Genomic DNA, 11,642 nt, shown 5'->3' with positions numbered 1-11,642 from the left:
GCCAGGAGGTTGCACTTGGGGTGGACGTGAGCCTTTAGCAAGAAGCGACTGTCAGGGCCACCCCTAGGATGGGGCTGTACCACGCTTGGAGACACCATTCCTTCTCCTTGGGATCGGAGCACAACTCCTTCCATACTTTTCTGGGACTAAGCCTTTTTGCCCTGCTCTTATCTCTGCTTCCAAAATTTCTTGCTAATATTTTCCTGCTTAAAATTCTCCCTTTGGAGAAAAGCTGTTCACAAACAGATGCACAGACTCATCTGGTTCTCTGTAGAAAAGGGGGAATCTGTTGACTTAGTTGCAGCTTTTTAATTTTGTGTTTTCTGAGAATTGGGTTCTAAGCGTTGAGCAATCTCCTGGGGTGGGGGTGGGGGAACATCGGCGTGGGACCCACACATTTGGCCTGTTTAATTCCCCAGAGCTTCTTTGTGGACTCCACTGCACCCTTGGGGCTACGTTCTGGAAAGGAGGCCGGCAGGGAGGACAGAGTGGGGTATCCAACCGGCTTTGGCCAGGCTGGCAGAGAGACCGGCCCCTACCAGCTTCTGTTTCTTTCTTCTGTCATTCAAGGCCCAGTCCAGGCTAAGCCACACAAGTCTTGTCTTCTCTAGCGCTGAGCATACTTCCTGTTTTCATGGCACGAAGCACCATGTACGTTACTCTCGAATTATTTTCCTTTGTAACAATAATCTGGTCTGTCCGATAGATTTGGAACTCCCTTTCCAGTGCCCGCCAGCCCAGTCTTCATCTTGGCTCTGACTACGATGCCAGGCACGTAGATGAGCTCAGAGTCTACTACTGGATGGCGGTGGGAAGTTTTTCTTTCCTTGTGCCCAATTTCTGTGACAAAGCACACGCTCTGCAGAATGAAGAACTGCCCCGTGTGGAGCACGGAGGACGAATGTCACCAAGAGGAGCCGTGGCTCCGTGGACGACCGTGCAGCCCAGTGATGGGGAATTCCGTTAACAACCCCCCCCCCCAGGTGTCCCCACCCCGGCCGGGAATGGGACAAACACACGGCCATTACTGTCACCTGTTCTTCTCAGTCACGGCACACCTGTAGGCTGCTTTCCAGAAACAGATGACATCACTGGCAACAGGAGGAGAATGTGTGATGTCTGAAAAGGACCAGACTCAAAGCTCCTCGGTCTAGAAAGGACTACAAAAGCACCAGAAGAAACCTGCTCCTCATGGCCTTGAGTGAGATTTATGCCAAAAAACATCCAGCAACCGGACGTGGCCTCGGCTGGCCTGCGTGCAGCCGCCTGCTTCCGGCCCAGCGCACCGGAAGTCTGCTGTCCAGGCCCATGCAGGGATTGCGTGATCCTGATTGGGTAATTTTTGAATCCCATTGTTGCTGATTGGATGTTAAAGCTTGATGTTGATTGGATGTTAAAGCTTGATGTTGATTGGATGTTAAAGCTTGATGTTGATTGGATGTTAAGGCTTGATGCTGATTGGATGTTAAGGCTTGATGCTGATTGGATGTTAAAGCTTGTAGTTGATTGGACGCTTTTTGAGCCCTACCAAGGGTATAAAAAAGCAGGAGACCAAGGAAGAGGGGTCAGAAGATCAGAAGAAGATGGTTGCTGTGCTGAGCCTGCTGGCTGAACAAAGGCGGTTCTCCCGACTGTTCGTGTGCGGTTCAGTTCCTTCTCCAGTCAAGAGTTGTAGCACTAGTTGTACACGTTGCTGCAACAAGATAAAAGTGTTGTATTATAATCGGATGTTCCTGTGCGTCCCCAAGCTCTGTGCTGAAGGAAGTTGTAACCGGGGAGGGAACACCATAGCTGCTCTCAAAAGTCTCCAGGCGGCTTCAGAACCGCAGCTTCGGAGAGCAGGGGACCGCTCCTCTTGCCCTTCATCTGGTTTCTCCTAAGACCCCTTGGTCTGCTCACACAATTAAAGAATCCCATTTTCCAGTGGAGACATTGGGGGAGGTGGTCAGTGCAGGGAATATCTAGATCTTACTTTAGTGCACGTTTAATAGAATGTAAAGCATGGGTCTCTGTCTCTTGGGTCCTGCAATTTTCTTATCACTGCAAAAGATATAGGCATATAATCAAAGTATTTTCTTCCTTGGAGGGCAGTGACATCACTAATCTGTGCAGACCCTAGGTCAGGGGTCCTCAGACTTTTTAAATGGGGGGGGGCAGGTCACTGTCCCTCAGACCGTTGGAGGGCCGTGGGAGAGTGCGGTGCACCTTCCACACATGCGCACTGTGGGCCTCGGACAAGTCGGCTGCTAAGCAGGACAGGCGGTGGTGGCAAAAACACCTGGCGGGCAGGATAAATGCCCCTGGTGGGCTGCATGTGGTCCTTGGGCTGTAGGTTGAGGATGCCTGCCCTAGACAATGCATTTTCTTCTTTTTGGTCTTTCCACTCATTCTTTCAACTTTCTTATCATATAGCAATCAGGAGACTCTGGAGAAGAAATCTCAACTATCAGTCATTCTCATCCTCTTTCTAATTCTCCCAGATTTTTGTTTGAAAATTTACCCAAAGGGAAGAACTGAACTAATTTTAAGCAGACCTTTTTTAATGCAAAAATATACACAAGGGAGCAAAGGGCAAGAATTTAAATTACGTGAGATGATGAATTTTTCTTTTTTCAGATAATACAGTTATTTGATAACACTAGCATGTCCTGAAATTTCTCATTTGCAATTAGATGTGTGCTGCTTTTTTGTATTCAGGAGAAAATGTTTCCAAATAGACTCCCGGGGCTTAAAAGACTTACATTAGAAATGAAAAACAACACCCCTCCCAAACAAAAACCCTTGAAAACTACTAGTGCTCAGTTCACTAGACATAGGAGATTAGAAATATGATCCTGGTTTTTAAAGCATTTGCTGACCTCTGTAGGTCCAGTTCAAAGAGTTTTAGCATCTTTGTGGTGTTTCACACAAATATGGTATTTCAGGAGTGGCAGGATCTTGGGTTAATATCTAGTCCAATCAAATACCTAGTGCTTGAATTCTCTCTTTTTGGTTTCTTTACCAAAAGGTCACTCAGCCTCTGCTTGAACACCTCCAGGGAAGGGGAGCTCACTACCTTCTGAGGTATCTCATTTCACCTATGGACTACTCTATAGGAAGTTTTTTTTTATGTTGAACAAAAATCAATTCAAATATTTTTATCGAGTGCACACTCTCCTCTGTTCCAGTTCTGAGGATATAGCCATGAACAAAATAGACAGAAATTCCCATGCTCTTGAAGCTTGCTTTCTATAGGAGGGAGACTGAGAATAAAAGGTAAGTCAAATGAAGAGCATCCCCAAGGAGAAGTTAAAAAGAAAGACAGAGAGGACTGGGGTGGGTGCTGGCAAGCTTAACTAACATGGTCAGGAAATGCCTCATGGATAAGTGACACTCAAGTGGAGTCCTGAGTGAGCCAAGTGAGTATCTGGGGGAAGAGCATCCTAGAAGCAGAAACAGGAAAGTGCAAAGGCCCTGAGGCAGGTTCCCGGAGCAGCGAGAAGGCCCGTGTGGTTGGACTGGGGAAGCCAAAGGGAAGAGTGGTGGGATGAGGTTAGGAAGAGAGTGAGAGCCAGGCCACATGGGGCCCTGGGTTGCCCCTGTAATCACACTGGCTTTTACTCTAAGATGGGGAGTCTTTGGGAGATGATGGGCTGGGGACTGGTATGATTTGATTTATGTTTTCAAAAATTTCCTCTGCAAGACGACCGTACAGGAAAATGGGTGGACTTAGGGAGGGCAGTTGGAGGCTGCAGAGATTGTTCAGGCCAGAGATCATGGTGTCTTGCTGAGCAAAGTGGGTGGCCTTTTGCATGTAACTAGACTAAAGTAAAAATAAGACAAATAACTCTTATTTCTTCCCTTTGACTCCCCTCAGCCCTCTTGCTTCTTCCATGTCTGCAACGATTCCAATGATGAATGATGAATGAATGATGTCTATTTTTCCTTTTCTATGAGTTCTTGCAAAACACGTATTTTATTTTTTTTTTGGTCATAGATTTTTAAAACTTAAATAAATGATGTGCTGCAGATCACATTCTGTTTCTTCCTAGATTTTAAACATTTACGTGTTGCCGACTATACCAAGAGTTTGCTGCTTCTGGCTGAAGCGACTCCTTCCAACGAACCTTCTCCTAACCTCTGAGCTGGGGAAAGACTATGTTAGCACAGGTCGTCCTTGGAGTCTTCTGTCCAACTCAAACCTGTCCACCTCTTGCACCGTCCCCAGATAACACGGCTCTGAGCTGTTTCTTGGCCTGGCCACTCTCTTCGGAGCCTCGCACGGTCTATTTTGGGTCTTAGTCCTGGACTTCTGAGAGCAAAATCTATACCTGGAAACTCCTTGCAATTTTTCAGGCCTGGAAGCAAGATTCCGTGGCTGAGAAATGTGTGTCAGGGCTCTGGGACTAAGAAAATAGAAGCCATAAGATAACGTGAGGTCCTACACCCCAAAGGTACCCAGAGTGGGCCTTTGCCTCAGTTTCCACTCTTGGTATAGGGTAGTGGCTAAGAACTGAGGCTCTGAGATCAGACACATTTAGGTTTGCCTTCTTAGTTCTCCTTTCTAGTAGCTGTGTGACTTTGGGAAGATCACTCGGCATCTCTGAGCTACATTTTCTCCACCTGTAAAGCAGTGATAACCATAGCATTAATTTCGTGAGGCTGTTATTAGGTGCAATACTGTATGTAAACCTTTTGCCATAGAGCCTGATAGAGAGTGGGATTCTGGGAAATATTGGCTGCAATTTTTAAATATAAATTCAGGCAAACCCAGATTGGCACAAAAATGAAACAAGGGGTGTTCGTTTGCGTTGCAAAAGATCTTCAGGATCTTTTGCAACGTAAACGATCCTAATAGCCTTAATAGCCATTTCTCTAGTGTACTTAGGTACGTTAAGCAACAAAAATTAGGTTTACATGCTGCTTTTCAGCTTTCTAGACTATACAAAGCTTGGTTTACCTGGTGACAGCAAGGGACATGCCCCACATGCCGGTGAGAAACATACTGGAAACTTCCTGTCCATGGGCAGACTGTACCATTGTAATCCCAGCAGCGGGCTCTAATGCTTTGGAACTCTTGAGGATAACCGTCTATTCTAAGAAGCAATGTGCTCCATTTCTCCAGTGAAAACCTGTAATAAATGGAAATATGGAAGTAGAGGACTCGAAGAGTTTAGTGACATTGAAATCACAGGGTTGGAAGGGAACTCAGGGGACATTGATATTCCCTCCTTTTTCTGCAGATGAGGACTCTGAGGCTTACAGAGGTGGGCTGGCCTGGCCAAGGTCACCCAGCTCATAAATGGCACAGCTGGGACTCAGATTTCCCGTCCATGTCCATCATTCTTTCTTCAACTCATGCTTCCTAGTAAGGCTCGGATTTCAGTCATCCGTTTTTTTTTTTTTTTTTTATTTTGAGGCAGAGTCTCACTCTGTTGTCTGGGCTAGAGTGCCGTGGCATCAGCCTAGCTCACAGCAACCTCAGACTCCTGGGCTCAAGCCATCCTCCTGCCTCAGCCTCCCTAGTAGCTGGGACTACAGGCATGCGCCACCATGCCCGGCTCATTTTTTCTATATATATTAGTTGGCCAATTAATTTCTTTCTATTTTTAGTAGAGACGGGGGTCTCGCTCTTGCTCAGGCTGGTCTCGAACTCCTGACCTTGAGCGATCCTCCCGCCTCGGCCTCCCAGAGTGTTTTTTTTTTTTTTTTAACTTATATCAAGACTTTCTCACTGAAGGAAGCAGCATGCTGGTTTGTATTCTGGTGCGAGCTCCTTATTTCATTGCTGTCTGCTAACAAGCAGCTCATGGACCAGATACTTCGCATAGAGCTGGTATAGAAGACGGACCACTGTCTGGGTAGGGTGGTCCATGTGAGAAAATCCCTGGGCTGAGAGGGGCCAAATGAAGACACTGCTGGAAGTGAGCAGGAAGGATCAGTCTTGCTTACTTCATAGCTTTGCCTAAGGACCCAAATAAAACCCTTTTTATTTTATTTTTTAATTAAAACAAATTTCCATTTGCTCTAGCATCTTGCCAAGTGCGTGCTATAGGAGATGCTCCACACACTTTGTTGCATGTCATTGTGGGGCAATGGAAAGACCCAAGAGTCAAAAAGAAACGAGTTCAAATCCACAGTTCTCCATTATCAGCTGAGTGACCTTGAGCAAACGCCTTGACTTCTCTGTTCCTTCGTTTATAAAAATTTGAAAGACAGAAGCCACCGTATGTTTTAGTACTGCAATGAAGTGTAACAATATCCCTCAAATCAGAGCTCCAGGCACATGAATGCTTTTCTGAATAAACGGATTGAATGGCGTTTTCCATGCACTATCTCAACAGTTCTGCAAGGTAGGAGCTGTTCTAAGTCCATTTAGTAACTGAGGAAACAGAGGCTTGTAGGAAAAGTTAAATAATTTGCTTAAAGTTGGAGCTGGAGCCAACAGGACTCACAGATCAAAAGAACTGCTTGAGAGTAGCACCCACGATTTTCCTGAAGGCATTTTTGTTCTGAGACTAATGAGTTGGCTGTATGGGCTGCGAATTGATAGAGGAACACGAACTGAATCATTAAGCCTCACTTTATTGTCACCAGTTTACAGACTACAAAACTGACTTGGGGGAGGAAATGCCACCAAAAAAAAAAAAAAACTTGAACATGGAAGAAACAGAAAAAGAAAAAAAGGCGAGATTCCCTCTGCATGGCTCTGCAAAGAAAGGTCAGTGGGATTAATATACCCTTCAAACCTGGTTATTTTAGCTGAAATAAAGAAACGGCATGGGGGAAACTTCCGCAGACTACTTGTGTAATAGAAATGTAATGTATTTACTCTTTTCCTTTTCCTGCATGGTGAATGTGTGATTACATGAAGCCAGTGGGTCGAATAAATGGAACGACCAGCAGATTGTGCAGTGGAAATGGGTATCTGTAAATGTTATTCTATATTCTTAGATTCATCAAAATCAGCCACTCAGGGTGCCTTGGAAAGAACAAGTGGATAATGGGCTGCTGGAATGGATGGATTGGAAGCCCAGAGAAAACGTGTGCTCCCGGGGAAGCTTTGCGGTGGCCTCCTCTGTTCTGTATAATCTAAGCAAACTACCTCTAACTCACTTTATAGGTCAAACTTAATTTTTAACCTCCTGTGAAATGAAAATTAACCCTGAGGCAAATTCGTAGAATTTTCCCACGTCGAAATCAGAGCCCTCGTAGACATTAATAAGTGTTCCCAGAAAAAAAAAAAGGTCATGTGGTTAAAAAGTTTTGAAGTCACTGGGTTCAGCTGTGCTTCATAGACTACTCCAGTGCAGGACTTCTCAGAGCCTTTAATGGGACCATCTGGAACATGCACCTCCCAGAGAGTGCAAACAGCATAAAATTATTCGATTGTATAAAACTCTCCTCTGCTCTTTCCCCTCCACCCCCGGAACACTTTTTAATATCTTGTGGGCATAGCAATTCTCTGGGATGTGCTTTGGGAAATAGTGATCTTTTCCGACCCTCCTTATTTTATAGTTTAGAAAATCAAGTTTCACAGGGTTTTACCTACTTTATATTTAATATCTTAGTTTTGTGTTAGCCTATGAGAGATAATTACAAAATAATACAATTATAATGCTATGAACATGGAAATATTGGTTGGAGACGAGTATTATCTTTCCAAATGGAACCCACCTGTGTATTTACACTGAGTGTCTGGATGATGATGCTCTATTCAAAACAGTTTCAGAGCTTCGCTTTTGGATATTGCTTCATTCAGGTCTCCAGACTTGCTACAATCGGCCTTGGAACTGCAAAACAGCAGTTGGCTTATGCTCTTGCAGAAGGACGAGCACTAGATTAGGATAGCAACAAGACTTTGGTTCTTTTCGTCTCCCCTCTATCATCGGCAAGTTAAATGACTTTATTTCCTAAACACTTAGAGCCTCAGGGTCTTCATCTGTAAATTGGTCACTGGAAGAGCGACCTCGTGGAGTCATTGTTCGGAATGAACAAGATAATGCACGTTGACATCCTTTATAGGAAAGAGGTTAATCGTGTGGTCTTTGGAAGTGGACTGCTTGAGTTAGATAGTGTCTCAGCTCTGCTGTTTACTACTTTCTGACCTTGGGCAAATTATTTAACTCAGATCCCTCACTTTTAGAATGGGAATATAAGAGTTGATACCTCCTAGGATTGTGTGGAATAATAAAATAATACAAAGTGCCTATTACAGTGTCTGACACATGATAAATGTCCTATAAATGCTAGATGCTATTAATTGAACCTATAAAGTATTACGCAGGCTCGATAGTGGCTCCCACTCAAGAGAATTCTTGATTTTGTTAGGGGTGGAATACGTGGGAAAGCAAGGTAAGAAAAGGAATTAAGAGGACGTGTTTAAGAATGCTATCATGGGTAAAAAAATTACACATGCTATTACAAATTATATTGACTAGACCTGGCTCAGATGGCTAACATTTGAATATTAGTTATCTATTGCTATATAATAATAGTACCACAAACTTAACAGCTTACAACAACACACAATTATTATTTCACAATTTCTGTGGCTCAGTACAGGCATGGCTTAGTTAGGTCCTCCTAAGACTGCAAGATACCATATTTCCCTCAAAATAAGACAGGGTCTTATATTTAGTTTTCCTCAAGAAGACACCCTAGGGCTTATTTTCAGGGGATGTGTTATTTTTTTTAAGTACAGTACAACAATATACATTGATTCAAATATAAGTTAAGTCATCTTCTTCTGGAACATCATCCTAACTCTCCAAACCCCGAATTCCATCCTGAAAGTCTAGCAACTCTGTTTCCTTTAGAACCACTGGCCCCGATCTCTCCTGTGGAGCACTAGAGCTCTCACGGGGCAGATGAGAAGGGCTGCTCGTGTTCTTTCCCGCTCCTCGACGACATGCATGGGTTGTGCAGATGCACTGTGCAGCCACGCCCATCACTAGGGATGATTTTCATAGCCACGCCCATCACCAGGGCTGATTTTCATAGCCACGCTCATCACTAGGGCTGATTTTTCATAGCCACGCCCATCACTAGGGCTGATTTTCATAGCCACGCCCACCACTAGGGCTTATTTTCGGGGTAGGGCTTCTATTGCGCACATGCTTAGACATCCTGCTGGGGCTTATTTTATGGGTAGGTCTTATTTTCGGGGAAACACTATATCAGCTGGGGCTGGGGTTTCATCTGAATGCTTGGCTGGGGAAGGGTTTACTTCCAAGCTTGTGGGGCTGTTGGCAGCATTGAGATCCTGTTGACCGAGGGCTTCGATTTCTTGCTGTCTGTCAGCTGCAGGCCACCCTCAGCTCCTTGCCTTGTGGACTTTCCCAAAGTGGCTGGTTGGGTCCTCAAAGCCAACGATGGAGAGAAAGTCTACTAGCATCGTTCTGTAATGTACTCATGTGCATCCCATCGTCTTTGCCATATTATGAATACATGGGCTACGAGTGAGCCCCAGACCATACCCACACTCAAGGGGAGAGTATCACATGAGGTATGAACACCAGGAGGTAGGAGGTCCTGCGGCCCACCCTGTATTTCCCTCCTACCGGTTGTTTCCAAAATCAAGCCCAGCCTAAAATAATTAAGGTTTTGACAGAATGTGCCCCTGGAGCAAATTTTAAAGGATGAGACTTTTGGGACAAAAGTAGCATGGCTGATACATGGATAATCTCCCAAGAAGACCACCTTGAATGGACAATACCCATTTGAACCAGAATTTATATCTTATCTTGCTATTTGATGCCACTTGTATTATTTCATGGTCAATTTTCATCTGTTTCAAAACTAGAAAGATTTTCCTTATGATCCATATTTGTTCATATACTTTATGTAACACCTTGACATTCTATTTTGTATGGACTTTTCCTTAAAGACCTCTTCAGGCTAACAGGTTGACTGAAAGTTGTTTTTATGCTGTAACAAACCTTAGATATGATCTCTCATTATCTAAAGGGGTCTGAAAAAGAAAAACATGCCTTTATCTAAATTTCCTTGATTTTGTATGTTCAGGGTTCTGAGTTTGCTTCTCTTTGGCTGCGTAGGCCTGTGGGTATCTGTGCTAAACAGCTCCATGTCCTTTATTATAATCAGATACAATCACCAGGCTTTATTTATTTATTCTTAGACTAGTCAAGCGCAGTAGTGAGAAGGGGAGAAAGTAGTGGAACGAGGAGTCCAATCTGTCACTGACTGTGAATGACCAAGTGAGATAACTCGCTACCTTTGGACCAGCCAGGCCTTTTGTACTAAACTTTATTTACATCATGGATGTGGAGCCGTGTCACCTGTGTTCACATATGTGATAATCACCTGGAAGAGAATGACGCACACCATGGTCACAAAGAAGCTGAGACTTGATAAACACGTTCCAAGACACAGTCCTGGGGCATAAGGTCTTCTTAACTTTGGGGTATAAGGATACTAGAAAATCAACAAATCATAGGCATAAACATCTCTGAATTTAGCCCAATGAAGACAGTGTTTAGGTTACGCTTGTACAAAGGAATATCGAGGTTGCAGCCAACCACATAATAAATGGAAGTGAGCAGGAAGGGTCTTGCTCAGTTTCTACTCCTTAGAAATCTCAGTGAGCCCATAATAAATGCATTTGGGTGTTGTGATAGTTCCCTGGAAGAAAATCTTCTGTGAAGATTTTTCAAAACTCTGATCCATTCCCCAGGGTTTGCCAGTCATGTTATTGATTCATTATTTTCACTTCATTTGAAGCATTATTCATCTATATGACTTTGGTTTGCGGTTGAGTTCTGCCGAGAATAAAATCAGCAAAACGTTTCTACTTGAATTTCATTTTTCTTTGGATGTTCTCGATAGCACCAATGGAACCCGGAGCATTTTTGTCCCGAGGAAGTATGTGCTTGTTTGTATTGAAATCTGAAATACACATCATTGAAACTTTGGATTAGGGTAGCACATGCCGGCTGTATAAGTCAACTTATAAGTAAGTCCAAGGTTTCTCATAAATATTATTGTTTTGGCAGATTCATATTATTAGGCTTATGCTTTAACAAAAAAAAACATGTTTTGGGAACAAGTCAGCTGGAGACCCAAAAGGAGAAAAAGTCTAACACTACCTGTGACAACAGAATTGAATAACGAAAGATTTTATACTCACATTAGATTTTGTCCTATGTCTTCCCTTAACTCAATATGGGACCTTGGGCAGCTCACTTAACCCCAGACTTGAATATTATAGAAAGGGCTTTTGGGATCTAGAATCCTGTGACTCCCAAGGAGACAGGGGGGTGGCAACCTTTTATAAACAGAGTGTCACATTTCTAACATCTGCTCTTTTGGTATTTTCAAGGGATAGCTGAGGCCACGTTGTGCTGACTGCGGTGAGCAGGGGCGAGAGAGGAAATACGGGGATGACAAAAGGATGAACAGTGAGGCCCAGACTGTCAGAGGAAAAGTGTTATTGATAAATTCAGCCACCTTTATTGAGCATTTTCAACTATGGGGCACAGTGGGTACTGCAGAAAACGTAAGGAGGATTAAGATATTAGTCTCTGCCTTAAAAAGGTTTACAAGATAGAGGGAAAATAAGAGTTGATAAATAAATAAAATAACCTAAGGCAAAGCAGGGTATGATGATGGCCACAGGGAAGATCCAGATCATGTTATTACCG

At 43.7% G+C, this 11,642-nt stretch overlaps 1 long non-coding RNA gene across 1 annotated transcript; it reads right to left on the bottom strand.

Annotated features, from left to right (window-relative positions):
• Positions 1 to 294: 294 nt before the first annotated feature.
• On the bottom strand, positions 295 to 1,198 carry LOC142864739 (uncharacterized). The gene is made up of 2 exons (XR_012915081.1): positions 1,035 to 1,198; positions 295 to 874 (listed from the first exon to the last, which is right to left on the bottom strand). It is a non-coding gene; the product is annotated as an uncharacterized LOC142864739 (long non-coding RNA).
• Between the last annotated feature and the right edge of the window lie 10,444 nt (positions 1,199 to 11,642).

This window comes from Microcebus murinus, chromosome 26 (assembly GCF_040939455.1).
Source record: "Microcebus murinus isolate Inina chromosome 26, M.murinus_Inina_mat1.0, whole genome shotgun sequence".
Classification (NCBI taxonomy): domain Eukaryota; kingdom Metazoa; phylum Chordata; class Mammalia; order Primates; family Cheirogaleidae; genus Microcebus; species Microcebus murinus.
The sequence above is the reverse complement of the archived record's forward strand: the minus strand, read 5'-3'. Positions and strand labels throughout refer to the sequence as shown.